Here is a 16,120-nt window from a genome sequence, read left to right on the forward strand (position 1 = left end):
GCTGGTCTTAGAAAAAAGCCTCTCTCCCCTATAGATTTAAGCAACCATGAACAATAAGGCCATTATAATAGACTGAAAGAAATAAACCAGTTATCACCAATCATCCTGGTGACAATTTACATTAATTTGCAGACACAATACCTAAAAGGAAAGTATTCATCTCATGCAGATTAACTTTGTGAACTCACATCTATAAAGTAAGCATTACAGGAGCCATAGAAGGAGAGAAAGTGGATAGAAAAGATAGTAAATACATTAGTGTGGTAGGTATAAGCAGCTTGGTAGATGGGGCTATAATAGAAAGTGAGTAGTAAGCAGGATGGATGGTAGAAGAGAGAGTTAGTACATATGTAAAAGAAAAAAAGTGTAAGTGTGTGTGTGTGTGTGTGTGTGTGTGTGTGTGTGTGTGTGTGTATTCCAAGGAGACCAAGCTCTACTTACAAACAGGGAATTCCTTCTATACCAAGGTTATTTCAGTTTTAGATACTTTTTATTCACATAAATGATGATTGATGTGAAGTCCTCAAGATCAAAGATCTAACAACTTGCAGTCACTACCTGGCCATCTCTTCTTTATAATCATTAGTAACATAATTTTGTTTATCAATATTAAACACTAGGCTGGAAATAAAGAGATATATTCCACTCTGTGAAGTATGGACATTGGTTAATATCACTTCATGCAATCATATTATATTGCTTTATTAAGTGCCAGCTTGTGCGAATCTTTGTGCTAGTCCCCATAAGAAATACAATATAATTAAGACATAGCCTCTCTGTTCTTGGGGTTTGCAATCTAATTCAAATATTTTGCAACATGTACACAGATGTGCAATACTATTTTAATTATTGTGCAAGACAGAATATAGTAAAATATATCTAAACTACAAAATTGATATATGAACATAAGGTATATAAATTTAAAAATTTTTTAAATAATAAATGATATATAAAACGGCATGCAAAGTTGCATACATGCAAAGTTGAGAGAGAGGTAGAAAAGATAATTTCTAATTGGCTATTATAAGTAAAAACTTCTTGAAGGGAGGAGTATTTGAAGAGGTACATCCCAGGCTCATAGATTTGGAGCTTTTAGGGACTTTTGGAGGCTAATAGTCTAATCCTCCCCATTTGACAGCTAAAGAAACTGAGGACCAGAGAGTTAAATGAACTTGCCTATTGCTAGTGGGATTAAGTGGCAAGGTCAAGATTCCAGTGCCTAAGTCAGTATCTATCACTCTCTTTCCATTTTTTTTAAACTATGCTATCTACCATCATAGAATGGGCAAGATTTCAAGAGGTCAAGAAATAGATTTTGAACTGGGAGGAAATGTCGAAGCTCAGAAGCCCAATCTTTTCATTTTACAGGTGAAAAAACACTGAGAAAGATGAAGAAAGGTGGAATAACCTGCCCAAAGGCATAAAGTTAGTAAATATCTGAGACAAAATTTGAATCTCAGGCTTTTTGACTTCAAGTCCAATGACCTCTCCACTACACCACACAACCTCTTGATGTTAAAGGGTAAGAAGAGAACAACTGTGGAGAAGAAGAATGGCCTAAAGAAATTCTAGACTAGGTGCTACTCTAGAGTTGTGTTAAAAAAAAATCCTTCTTGGAAAGGAGAGGTTATCATCGGGTATTTTGATTTTTGAAATATATATTCCTGTTGTAGATATTTTACTCCATTGACGCAGATCAAAACTCATCCATTCTCTTTCATCCTATACAACCTGTGTGACTCCTGTCTTTGTCCTCTCATAAATCCTGAGAGGAGAGAAGGTTCATCCAATATGCCAAACTAAACTTCTTTTGACATAGAATCATTGAACTATGCAGGAAAGGATCTCAGAGGCCTTCTATTACATCCTCATCTTTTGCTAGATGAGAAAACTGAAGCCTGTGGAAAAGAGGCTTAACTAATAAAAAAAAAACTAGCATTTTTGTGGCTCTTCAAGGTTGGCAAAGTACTTTAAAAAGATTATCCAATTTTTATGCTTGAAATAACCCTGGAAATTAAGTAGCATTATTATCTGCATTTAACAAGTAAAGAAACTGAGGCCAACAGAGATTAAATGACTTGAGCAAGGTCACAGAGTTACTAAAATATCTGATGATAGATTTAACTCAGGACTGCCTGACTCTAGGCCCAGCATATTATCTGTTATACTACCGAACAGCCCAGAGATATATAAATAGCATGTGTCAGAGGTAAGATTTGAACTTAGATCCTATGATTCAAAGCCTGCAGTCTTTTAAGCCAGCATTTACGGTGATGGTATGGAATTTGAACGTCTGTCTCCTTAGAACCAAATAACTTTAATATGTTTTGCAGAGGTTTCAAATATTTCTTAGGGAAAAGGTTAGTGGGTCACTATTACCTTGGGGTAGCTGATTTTCCTTTTAAAAGATGGGATATAGAAGTCAGTATACAAGGCTGGAAAACTTCTTGTTGTTGTTTCTAAGAGAGAAATCAAAGGTCATAGTGAAAAGTTAAGCCATGCCATCCCAAAGGAAATCCTAGGAGAATATAAGAGGAAGCATGATACTCTAAATAAGCAGAACTGAAGGCAATAAGAAAGTCCATGAAAGGAAATCAACCACGTATTTTATCTCGAAAGACTAAGTGATTTTGAACATCTATGATTTCCAATATAATATTCATACAATTATAGCATGTTGGAGTTGGACATGACCTTAGAGATCACTTAGTCAGCATGGCACAGTGGTGAAAGTCCTGGCTTGAGAAATAGGAGACCTGCATCCTCACCCTGTCTCTGACAATAACCTTCACCTCTCTGGGTCTCAGTCATCTATAAAATGAAGCAATTTGGTTAGATGACTTTAGTAATCCCTTTTAGTTCGCTATTTGCTCTAAGTTTCCTATACAGGACTCTTTCTTTACTACACCTTTACAATTACACATAGCGAACATCCTGGGTTTGACATTCAAAGCTCTTCACAATAGGCCCCATCAGCACTTTTGCAGTCTTTCTATAACTTAAACTCCCTTATGTCGTATATTCTGCCATCCTGGTGACACAAGTCTCCTTGTTGATCCTCAAACAAGACATTGCATCTCTCAACTCTGGGTATTTTCCCTGTTTGTTCCCTACACATGGAATGCTCTCCCTCCTCATTTCTACCTCCTGGCTTTCCTATTTGGTTTCATTTTTTTGGGCTTTGCCATAATTTCCCTGCACTGAGATACATTTCTCCTCCCTACCATAAATATCTGTTCTAGCATATTCCCTCTGTTGATTTCTTCTATGGTTAAATGTTATTTACCAGGACTGTTTTCACCTTTCTTAGTCTCCCCAGCACTTAGCACAGTGCCTAGTATATAGCTAATGCTTAATAAATGATTGACTGAATTATAACTTTTCCATGTCCAAGTAGGAGTTAAAATTCAGGACTTTTTAAAAAGTACATTAACATCATGAAATATCTCAACAGCCTCACTTACAAAGATAACCCACACTAGTGAATTTTTTAATGACATGATTAGGAAAGGAGATTGAAATTTAGCAGTATGAAAACAAAAACTCCAGCATTCTTGGCAAATGAATGTGCAACATTTTCCCAGGTGATATTGCAGAAGTAAAGGTGTTTTTTAATTCCCAACAGCAAGAAGCAAAATTAGGTTCACAGTCCTATGGGTCAAAGGATCACCTCCAATCTCAGAGCTATTGTTTCAGTGAATATTGGTTAAGAGACTGTAGACAGCCATGTTTTTCTCTCCTCCATGTTATAAAAAACTAGACAAAGAATCCTCTTGGAGTAGGCCTTACACCCTGAGAAATTCATGACAGCTGCAGGAATCTGCAATCATTCAGCTTCTGGCATACCAGGTGGAAGATTTCTGCCCTCTTCTCTTCTCCCTCTCTGCTATTTCATTTGGCGATTTCATGGATTCAATTATTTCTTTGCTGGTGATTCTCAAATCTATTTATCCAGGCCTAACCTCTCTGCTGACCCCCATCCTCATATTTCCAACTGCTTGTTTGACACCTCAAGCAGGATGTCCCATGGACATCTCAAACTCATCAAGTGAAAAATTTCATTCATTATCACCGCTCTCCCCAAAACTCTTCCCTCTTCCTAACTTCCCTATTAATGTTAACCAAACTCCCCATCTCCAGGCTCACAACTTACGTGTCATCCTCATCTCCTCACTCTCTCTCACATCCCTTATCCAGTCTGTTGCCAAGGCCTATCCAATAACATCTCTTGCATACACCCTTTCTCTCATTTGACATTACTGCCACCCTGGTTCAGATCCTCATTACCTTACACCTGGATTATTGCAATAGTTTGTTGGCTTTTCTCCATACTACAAGTATCTCCCCACTCCAGTCCATTCTCCACTCAGCTATCAAAACCATTTTCCTAAAGTGAAAGTCTGAACTATTTTATTCTCCTAATCATTAAATTCCAGTGGTCTCCTTTCACCTCCATAATCAAACATAAAATCCTCCTTTTGGCACTCAAAACTCTTCATAACTTTCCCCTCTCTTTGTATCTAGGCTTCTTACATACTCTGCCATCCAACCACACTGGTCTCCTTGTTGTCCCTCAAACAAGAAACTCTTTCTCTCAACTCAAGGCATTTTCATTGACTGTACCCCATGTCTAGAATATTCTGCCTCTTCATCTCTACCTCCTAGATTCCCTGGCTTCCTTAGAGTCCCAGGTAAAATCCCACTTTCTATAAGAACTCTTTCCTGATTCCCCTTAATTCAATGCCTTTTCTCTATTGATTATCTCCAACCTATCCCATATGTACCTTATTTGTGTATAGTTGTCTGCAAACTATCTCCCCCATTAGACTGTGAACTCCTTCAAAGCAAGGATTTTGTGTTTTTTGGCTTTCTTTGTAATTGTAGTGTTTACCATAGTCTGGCATATAGTAACCACTTACTAAATGTTTTTGACTAACAAATAGAATGTTTTGTTTTATTTTTAACATAACGTATTCATATTTTAGCTAGAAATTATCTATCATATTTCATGAACTTGGTCATTTTGAGTCAGGCAGGATCACCAGTCTTTATACTCTCAAGCTGAGACATTTATAGTGATTTTATGGAATTTGAACATCTGTCTCCTTAGAACCAAGTAACATTAATATCTTTTGCAGAGGTTGCAAATATTTGCTAGGGAAAGAGTCACTAAGGCCTTAGGGTAGCTGATTTTACTTCTTGGAAGTTGAAATGGGAATGAGGGAATATAGAGGTCAGTATTGCCTGTTGAGTCCTTGATCTTCCCTATTCCATTTCATTCTTTATTTTGCTCACAACTAGGGTACTTGGGTAATTCAATGTGGCAGCAGCATAAGTGATTAATGTGTCCCCTGTGATACAATTGATGTTCAACACTAAGAAGATATCCTGTCTTAGAATCAAGGAATGTGTTGAGCAAAAAATTTTTATCAGTCACTGTTTCTTCACAGATAAATCACATTTGCTTGTTTACATTACTGAGATTCACCTGAAGCTATCACCAAGGACTAAAACTTCATAAGATTTGACAATATTTCAAACCTTAATAGCTATAAAAGGAGAATAAGTTGCAATGTGTTTATTTATTTAGCCACTACTGCCCTAGTATCACGTATTATTTATATATATATATATGTGTGTGTGTATGTGTGGTGTGTGTGTACGTGTGTGTGTATATATATATGTGTGTGTGTATGTTTAATTCCTTTACTTCAAACAATTGCATTAAATTTCATGTCAAGAATTCCTATAAATCCCCACAAGAGAATATTAGCTCATTTTAAAGATGAAGTAAGGGAGATCTAAAACATACAAACGTCACTGATTTACAGAATCATTCAGACTCAGAGCTTTGAGTTGATTTCCTGTTTTAAACTCCTTACTATATTCAACATACTAAATTGTCAAATTTACCTGCCTTCCCCACTTCAAAGCAAGATTTCTAGTTGAATGTAAGTTCCTTGAAGACAAGTTTTTCTTTATTTGTGGCTTACACTTAGCATGACAGCCTTCTCATAGGAACAGAGATAAGGATTTTATTTTTTTTGGATTTTTATTTTTGGATTTTATTGGTATAGAGAACTCCTGGGTGAAAAACTTTTTTTCAGAGTAGCACCTTCCTGAAATTCATAGATTTAAAAAAATTGCTTAGATGGGGGGGTGGAATAAATGACTTGCCCAGGGTCACCAAGCCAGTATTTGTCAGATATGAGACTTTGAATTCAGTTCTTCAGTACTGCATTATCCACTATGGCACCCTGTTGTAGGCATTTAATTAATGTTTGCTGAATTGAATTGAATTGGAATTTATGGATTCATGGGAAAAAACTGGTTCTTTCCCTCATTTAGATGTTCCCACCAAAAGGATCTTCTAAGTAAACTAATTTCAGTGTATGAAATTGACAATCCATTTTGATGACTGAGAACCTCCTATACTGAAGAAACTATAAGTTTTTTATATTATAGAATCAGAATCTGAAAAAGAGGGAATGGGGAAAGGATCTTAGAGTTCATCCAATCTCTCTCTAGATAACTAATGATTTACCCTTGCAGGGGACAAATGTATATTTTAAGAAGTATTGACTATAACTCATTTCAAAATATGAGGCCAGGCCAAGTGACCACTGTGGAGGCATTTCCAGTTCCCAGCTTGATTCCACAGACCTGAAAAATTTAATTATTAGCTCCTAAGAGAAGGCTAAGGAACAGGGAGGAAAGAGAGGCAGAGAAGTGACTAATGGTCTAACATCAGAGAAGAGCATGGTCTAGCTGATAAAGCAGGGATCTGAGCTTCTCCACAAGTTGTTTTACTGATTTGCCACATGACCTAGGATTATTCATTCAGAGACTTTGGGTTAGGGGGAGTGAAAATGAGGGCAGGATAAAAAGAGTATAAGATCAAGAGATCATGGCGGTTTGAAAGTGTGTAAGAATGTACCCTAACCTGGAAAATAAAATGGGAGGAAGGGGTTGAGAAGAGGTCAAAGGGAAGCAGCCAAATGATGTAAATGAGCAAGGACAGAGAAAGAACTGTAGGTTCTACTAACTCTCTAAGGTTGCCTCACCATATTCCACTTGTATTGGGTTTCTGTCAAACAAAGCTAATGTGTTTACATACTCATTGTTTTAAATTCCCTTTTGGATTGTGGACAACATTCTTTGTGAACATCAGGGTGTGTTTCTAAATTGTAAAAGCACTTATTTTTTTTTTATCTTTTAAAGTTCTAAATGGCCACAGATGCACTAGAAGTTCTGTAACAACCTGGGTCTTCCCCACTCTCTAGAACGTTATTAGCATTATCTGAAAACATGAGACAGTCACAAAACAAACTCTTCTTTGCCAAACAGAGGTAGATACTTAGTAGTTTCCATCCTATATCTAGAAAAGAAGCAAAACACTGTGACTTAGGAGAATTTACTGTCTCAAGACATTAATATGGAATTTAATTTAGACATCTATCCAGAGACAAAGACTCTCCTCATGCTTGGATATATCAATCTATATTGTTCTTGAAGGCAGGCCCAAGGAAAACCAGTGAAAATCATTGAACAACAGTGAATCTCCAGACCATTCTTAAACTTTCCCTAATCAACAGTTACAGGTCAGAATCAACACAGCTTCGAGGAGAGGGGCACAATAGCCTAATGAGTGGAGCACTGGACCAGATATCCTGGGTTCAAATACTGCCTCAAAACCTTGCCAGCTTTTTTTTTTTTGACCTAGGACAAGTTTAGTTTCTCTGAGCCAACAGTTCCTCATCTCTAATATGAGAAGACTGGAATCATTAACATCAAAGGTCCCTTCCAACTCGAAATGTACAATCCTGGTATATTTTCTCAAGAGGGTGGGGGCATTAAATGTTGTCTGAGGACTGAATGGCAATTTAGACCATCCACAGGCTCCTTCTTCTATGCATAGGTAATAGAGAGATAATAGCAATTTTTATTTCAATTTCATTCTTCCTGAAAAGATCTATTTTGAGAAAATCATATTGGAAACCATGTCATCTAAGTATTTATTGAAGGATAAGTAGATGTTTAGCCTGGAATAGAAGACAAAAGGTGGAGTGAGATAATATTTGTCATCAAATAACCAAAGACCTATCATATAGAAAGGGGGTTAGATTCATTATAACTGCTTCCAGAGGTAAAGTAGGAACATGGATAGACGTTTCAGAGAGGTAGATTTAGGATAATATAAGGGGAAATATACTAACAATTATCTGAGCTTGCCAAAAATAGAAGTTGCCTAAGGAAGGACTAGATTTCTATCATCCTAGGTCTTCAGGACAGAGTTGACTGACTGTGATAGGATGCCTTTTCAGGTACAGGTGGGATTAGATGGAGCCTGAAATCCCTTCTGACTCTAATATTTTGGTATTCTAAGAGGTGAAAAGGGGGAGAGAGAAGGAGTCAAAGTAAAGAAACTAGAGAAGGTAGGAAAACAAAACACCATGAGTAAGCTAGTATGATTTGGTCATGCACCAGGGTACATTCTCTTTGAGTCTGAACTTCAATTGAAGACAGATGAGAAAAGGATAATGTCATATTTTATCTTCATGCCCTCAGATACATTCAAAATGTGAATAATTACTAATTAAGTAATAAAAATATTTATTGATAATGTACTGTATGACTCTCTGTAGCACTGCTTATTGGGAGTACAAAAATCCCACTACCCACTAGCTTCTCATTGATTTCTGAATAAGGTCCTTTTCCAATGCCCCATTCTAGGGTTCTCTGCCCTCCTCCAGCTTTGATAAAGTCCTACTCCATAACCACTTACAGCACTTTGGGATTTATCAGGACAAAATTTCTTCAATTTCCTGCCTTTCCTCCTCTACCCTGGCCTTCTCCAAAACAGTAAGGGCACCTGCACCTCAGCCTCTTGATGAGTCTGCCATACCTCCCTCACTAATTCCTTCCTGCCTTAAAGGAGGTATCCAGAATTCTCATAAGATTTAACATCAAGACCTGCCACCAGGTTGGAACTCAAAAGAGGACCTGTTGCCCCTCTCAGCAGAACTCTCTCTAACTACCAATACTCTGCAATGACTCATTCCTCAACGGTTAGCATACACACACTTCCTATGTATTTTCCCCAATCCAGTCATTCAGTCTCCCTTGTTATCAATGCACACATTTTGTTTTCTATCCCCAGGTGACCTCACCCTTATAACTATGCACCTTATCCCTACTCTCCCAGTGCTCCACTCCAGATCTTCCCATCCCTTCCACTATGACCTCTGCAATGACCACTACATAATGAACAAACTTCCTTTCATCTTAAACTGCTTCTTTTCTCACTCGTTTCATCTTCTGGCCCTCACTGAGACATGGCTTCCTATTACTGACACCATTTCTCTTTCTGCCATTTTCAATATTCTATATGCTTTCTCTCCTGTTACCCAAACTTGTTTGCCAAATGAGGGAGTGGAAATAGTCCTTGTTTTTCATTGATCCTTCCAAAATCTGCCTCTACCTTCTTTACTAAGCAATATATTCTCATTTGAAGTTGATGCTATTCAAATTTATCCTGGTATTTCTCATATATTCACCTTAAGGATATTCTACTGCCTTCCTCAATAAGTTCAGTTTTTAACTTTCCTTTTTCTCCTTCTTTTCTTTTTCTCCTTCTTATCTCCTGCCTTCATATTAGAGGACTTCAAAATATAAGTTGATATTCCATAAAATACCACAACTTCCCAGTTCCTCAATCTACTTAACTCTCATGACCTATTCTGTATCTGTTCTGTGAAATTTGGATTCATTCAAAAGGCCACACCTGAGGACCTAGAGGGCCACATATGGCCTTGAGGCCACAGGTTCCCTTACCCTGGTTTGTTCACTTTACTTCAGCTATCCACAGAAATTCTCATATCTTTGGCCTTGCCATTGCTCATATAATTCTTTCACATCCATAATCACAAAGTCCAAAATTCCTTTATCTCATCAGAGTCTTTTATCATTCTACCTATCCTATGCTTATAAACGTAACCCTATTTATCATTCTTACCCATTACTTCCACTCCCATCAACCCTTAGTTCCTTTCCCAGACCATCACCATTAAACTTACTTTACTCTCTTGCTTTCCCTATCTTGACCTCTTGATGTACCAACTTAATACCATCCTTTATTCTTGAAATCTTTGGTTCTCTTGCCAGACTTCAACCCTAGATTACCCACATCACCTGCCTCCTTTATTCCTGGCCCATATGCTGCTAAATGGATCTAGAGGAAATCACCAATATTTTTTTTAAATCTGATTGGGTCCACTAAAATATTATGTTATCTAATCTCAACTGGGCCCTCACTATAGCAAGGCAAACACTCTAATCCTCTCCAAATTATTTGGTATCCTATCTTTCACAGGGCTGTTCCAAACTTCTGCATCTTGCATTAAGCATCCAACCATGCCTCCACCAACCCTTTTATCCAGGGACTTTGCCTCATACTTCACCAAAAAAAAAATGTAATCATTTATCTAGAGCTCCCCCTTCTTCCAAGCTTTCTTATCTCACATCATTCAGATACCAGCTGTCATTACCTCATCCTTCCACAACAGCTATTATATTACAGTCTGGTTTAGAATCTTCTTTACAGTCTGGTTGGAAAAATAATACTTATGGCCAAGAAACAGAGGTCTGATGCTTCAGGTAAGTATGAATCTGTGACAGATTAACCAAATTCCTGATCTGGGACAATTGCAATAGGAGTACAATGAAAGAAGAGAACAATATGGCCTAGAAGACCAGCTCATAGAATAATTAGGGCTGAAGGTAGATCTTGATATTTATGTATTTGGGGGAAACCTAAAGCTTCTTTATCCAACAGCCCTCCTTACATAGGAATAACAATAAGATCATTAGATTTCTTTCCTAAAGATGAACTCTAACTAGAAACTTCTGGGAAAGAGATTAAACATTGGTTTGTTAGCTCCTAAACATAAGACAGAAATATATTCTGGGCATTAATATCTCATATCTCTATATTGTTACTACTATAATTATAAAAGCTGTTGTGGAAGGCAGTGCAATGTAGATCAATAAATGCTTATTTTAAATACTTTAAAAGAATAAAAATAAAGAGGTAGAATCAAAAGAATCCTCCTGATGTAAAAAAAGCCCTAGTTATACAAGAACTAAGACACCTAATTTCTGTTCAGGTTGTTGCTATATTTGTATCCATTTGTTTGCTTGTTTGTTTTTCGGTATTAGAGAAAAAGAAAACTTGAAAAAAGGATAACATTATTGATGTTTTTTTTCTTTAAGAATGTTGAACCTAACGTCAAAAATTAGGCATGAATTTTTTTTTGAATGAGATATTTTCCCTTAAGATAGATTTAGTTAGTATAAATATAGGTGAGAGACAATTGAAATAGTGAAAATATTTCTCTTCCTTGCCTTAAACTATTTTGTTTTTAATGTATAAAAATTTAGTATATAAAATGTTTACATTTGTTTTCTACTTTAAACACAAAGGAGAAAAAAATCACATTCAATTAGCCATATGACAGTTGGTCATAAACTCAGATTTTCACTAGTTCTTTTTATCTTATTTATTCCCTTTATTTTCCATACAGTAATTTTTTTTGTCTTGATTCTCTGGTGTATTTGAAACAAAGCTCACTGTCTTCATCTATCCCTCTTCCAAAATTCCTGATTTCTGTTAAAAGCATCACCATAACCTCCTTGAGATTAGTGATTATTCATTTTTTGTACTTGTATGCTTAGCAACTAGCCCACCCTTGCTGGACTTCAGTTTCTACTCACTTCAATATATTCTTCACACAGCTGCCAAAATTACTTTCTTGATGCACGAATCTCACAAGCTAGGACCCATGCTCAAAAATCATTAATAACTTACATGCCTACACAGGGAAGCAAAGTGGCACATTGGAGAGAATGTTCAACCTAAAGTCAGGAAAACTTATCTTTGTGAGTTCCAGTCTGGCCTCAGATACTAGCTATGTGACCCTAGGCAACCCTGTTTGCCTCAGTACCTCATCTGTAAAATGATCTGGAGCAGCAAATAGCAAACCACACCAGTATCTTTGTCAAGAAAATCCCAAATGGGATCACAAAGAGTTGGATATGACTGAAAAGTGACTGAACCACATTGCCTATGCAAAGATAATGTAATTATCATCATATTCATTTTCCAGATAAAGAAACTGATGTTCAAATAGGTTAGAAAACATGTCCATAACCACACAGCTAATGAGTGGTAGAGCTAGAATTCAACATCAAATATTCTGTCCTCTTACTCTTTGCTCTATTCAAGGTTAAATACTAATATATGTATATATATACATATATATATGTATATATATACATACATATATATATGTACATATATATATACATATGTATATGTATATATATACATACATATATATATGTACATATATATACACACATATATATCATATACACATACACACATGTATACATGTGTATATATGTGTGTATGTATGTGTATGTGTGCATATATGTTTATATGCATGTATATGTGTGTGTATGTGTATGCATGTGTGTGTGTGTGGTTTTTTTTTTCTCCGTATCCACTGAAAAGCACTGGATCAGGAACTGAGAGAAACATGATGTTTAGATTAGACATTATATCTGGTTTCATGGAAGGTATACTCTAGTGTGGGGGGATATGATGCATAAAGATATAGTGATTCAGTAGTATATAGGAGATTGAGGCAAATCAATAAGACATCTCAGCATTTTGGATATACAGGCTAGAGATTAATCTCATCAATCTAAGAATTGAGCATAAAAACATGTTACTAGTGTACAGGAGGGAGTAATGGGAAATTAAGTAGCAAAGGGAAAACCGAACCTTATAAGAGACGTCAAAGAAGCTTCAGAAAAACCTTGGTGTTTTTGTTTGGATTTGTTTTGTTTTAAAGAAGAAACTTGAACAGCACAAAAAGGGAGGGGATGAAATAATTTGAAGTGCTTAATTGTAGTTAATGGGACTCTCTTTCAACAGAAAACTTATCCCATTGAAATTTCAAGATGGAGAGCCAGAAAAATAAATGCTTTGTACTAAGATGGCATATACTATTCATTTCAAAGACTCCTTCAATTTGATCATTACTCAGGAGCCAAGTGAAATCCCACCCCTCACTCTCCCAATCCTCACTGCTCCTAAAGTACATCAGTGCTGTCCAGTTCCAACCCACTAACAAAATCACAGAGTTGGGAGTTGCATCAAAGATCATCTATTCCAGTCTGATCCATTTTGAAGTACTGTGTTTAGTTCTGGGTGATATAACTTAAGCAGAATATTGATAAATTGGAAAGTATGCAAAGGATATCAAATAATATGATGAAGGGCCTTGAGCCCATTACATATGAGGATTAGTTGAAAGAACTGGGCATGTTCATCTAGAAGAAGGGAAAATTCAGGGAGAGTAAGGAGAGTGGTTACAGCCACCCTCAAGTATTTGAAGGACTGTTTGCTCTCTCTGACCCAAAAAGATCAATGATACAATCAGTGGAAGTGCAAAGGGCCCATTTTAAGTTTAATATCTGGGAAAATAATTCCCAAGACTTAGTTGTCTCAAGTGGAATTAGGTGCACAAAAAGATGATGGGATCCCCCTTGTTGGAGATCTTCAAGTAGAGGCTAGATATGTTAGAGTGATGGGCAGCTAAGTGGCTCAATGGATAGATCATTTGTCTTGGAATCAGGAAGACTCCTCTTCCTCGGGACATTTATTAGCTGCAGGACCCTGAGCAAGTCACTTAACCCTGTTTGCCTCAGCTTTCTCATCTGTGAAATGAGCTGGAGAAGGAAATGGCAAACCACTGCAATATCTTCGCCAAGAAAACCCCCAATGGGGTCATGAAGAGTCTGAAATGACTGAAAAGCAACAATAATAAACATATTATAGCAATGATTCCTTCTGTGTACAAATTTGAATAGACGGCTGCTAAGGTCCCTTCCAAAACTCAAATTCCATGATTTTGTGATAGTTCAGCTGATATCTAAAAATAATCTTCAATTTTCCCAACAAAGCACCCATCCAGCCTCCAACTAAAGACTTTTAGTGTTTTGAATAGTTATAACTGTTGGAAAAATTGTCTTTGTATTGAGTCAAAGCATATCTCTCTATAGTTTATACCCATTGTTTTAATAAGGCCCTCTCAGGATCAAACAGAGCAAATCATTTCTCTCTTTCACAGGACAACTTTTCAAGTATATGGAGAAAGTGATCACATTCTTTCCTATATTTTTTTCTCCTTAGGGAGAAATACCAGAGTCATCAAAGAATCCTCTTACAACTCTGTTCCGTCCCCCCCCCCCGGGGTAGTTGTTTATTTGGTTTGGTTTGGTTTTGGTTTGGTGTGATTTTTGTTGCTCTTTATAAGCAGATTAAAAATTGGGTCTGGTAAACTATGCCTCATATTTTGGTGTTTCTTACACATTGATAATATGAAATTCAATTACATTTTAATAATACCCAATAGGAAATTATGTCCATGAGTGAACAAATGCTATCAAATCAAATTTATAATGATATTGGGGAAAAGTATGACAACAAAAACAACATGGAAAACAGGTGTGTGACTTTTGTGTAGCACTTTTCTTAACTGAAGTCTTATTCTGATATACTGCTAGGATTTGGAGGTGACCTTGGTCACCTTGAAGGTTAGGGGAGGTAAGCAGGGGTAAAATGTACCAATTCAATTCAATTTATTCACATGAATAAACATTTATTAAGCACCTACTATATGCCAGTCATTGGGCTAAGCACTGGAATGGCTTTGAGTACAGACCCAGAAATATACACTCTCATCTATGGACCAGGTTAGCCAAATTCTAAACTGTAGATAATCAGGATGTTGGGTCCCCAGAGATTACTGTTTTGTTTTTAACTGACAATGTCCATTTAAAAAAAAATCTAATAAGCCTGAGAAAGAAATCATGATTAGTGAGACAGTGCCCACGCTGGTGAAATCACAGGTCCTTAAAGAAATAAAGTATAAAAAAACCCAAAAAGAAATATATGATGCTTTGTACTTATGAAGTGCTTTATATACATTGTTACATTTGATCTCCCTGCATCATGGTCTATGAGCTTGATATCATTATAAATTTAGAGATTTAAAATCTAGTTTACAAGTTTGAGACCAGCAGACGGAGATAAAAATTGATGCCCCATGGTCATTCAAGTTTCTGACATCTGTAAAACTGGAATGATGACCATAAGTAAAAATATCCTGTGCTAGAAATTTCAAATACATTTAATCCCTATATCACTACTCCTAATCAGATTTTAACAACTCTAATACATTGCTCTACAAAGTTCAAAGTCAAAGTGACCAGAGAAGGCTAATTAGATTCTAATATGACCTGTAGGCATTGCACTGGGCAAATGATTGGTTGTCTGGATAGATGAATGGATAGAGACAATAGATAGATAGACAGCCAGATGATGGAGGGAAGGAAGGAAGGAAGGAAGGAAGGAAGGAAGGAAGGAAGGAAGGAAGGAAGGAAGGAAGGAAGGAAGGAAGGAAGGAAGGAAGGAAGGAAGGAAGGAAGGAAGGAAGGAGAATCCTAGTTTTCCCAGGTCAACCATTCTATCTGGGTCCATTGCTCTATTCATTAAACTATTTAGTGGTAGAGAGGTATGGTGTGCAGAACAAAAGAGACGTTAGCCCCCACTGATCTCTGATCTGATCATATTACATCTATGTCACTGTGTTCCATTCTGAACAATACATTTTAGAAAAGGCTTTGACAACCCAGAGAATGGGTGCAACAAGAATGATGAGAGGACAATGGAATTTGCCAAGCTAAGATAGGCTTAAAAAAAGAAGACAAACCTGGAAATAGTTATCCTTAAAGAGAGAAGACATAGGGGATTTTAGCTGTTTTCATTTCATGTATATAAAGGACTATCATGTGAAAGGAGGATTAGATTTGTTCTGTTTGATGCCAGAAGGCCAGACTTGCTTGAAGCAAAATATAGACTAACAAAGAGGCAAATTTCCATTCAATGTAAAAAGAAAAAGCTTCAAAACAGTTTAATCTATCCAAAAATGAAATAGATTTCCTCAAGAAGCAATGGATTTGCCAGATGACCACTTGTCAAGGCTTTTTA

The sequence above is a fragment of the Phascolarctos cinereus genome, unplaced genomic scaffold, assembly GCF_003287225.1.
Source record: "Phascolarctos cinereus isolate Bilbo 61053 unplaced genomic scaffold, phaCin_HiC Scaffold_3;HRSCAF=262, whole genome shotgun sequence".
NCBI classification, from domain to species: domain Eukaryota; kingdom Metazoa; phylum Chordata; class Mammalia; order Diprotodontia; family Phascolarctidae; genus Phascolarctos; species Phascolarctos cinereus.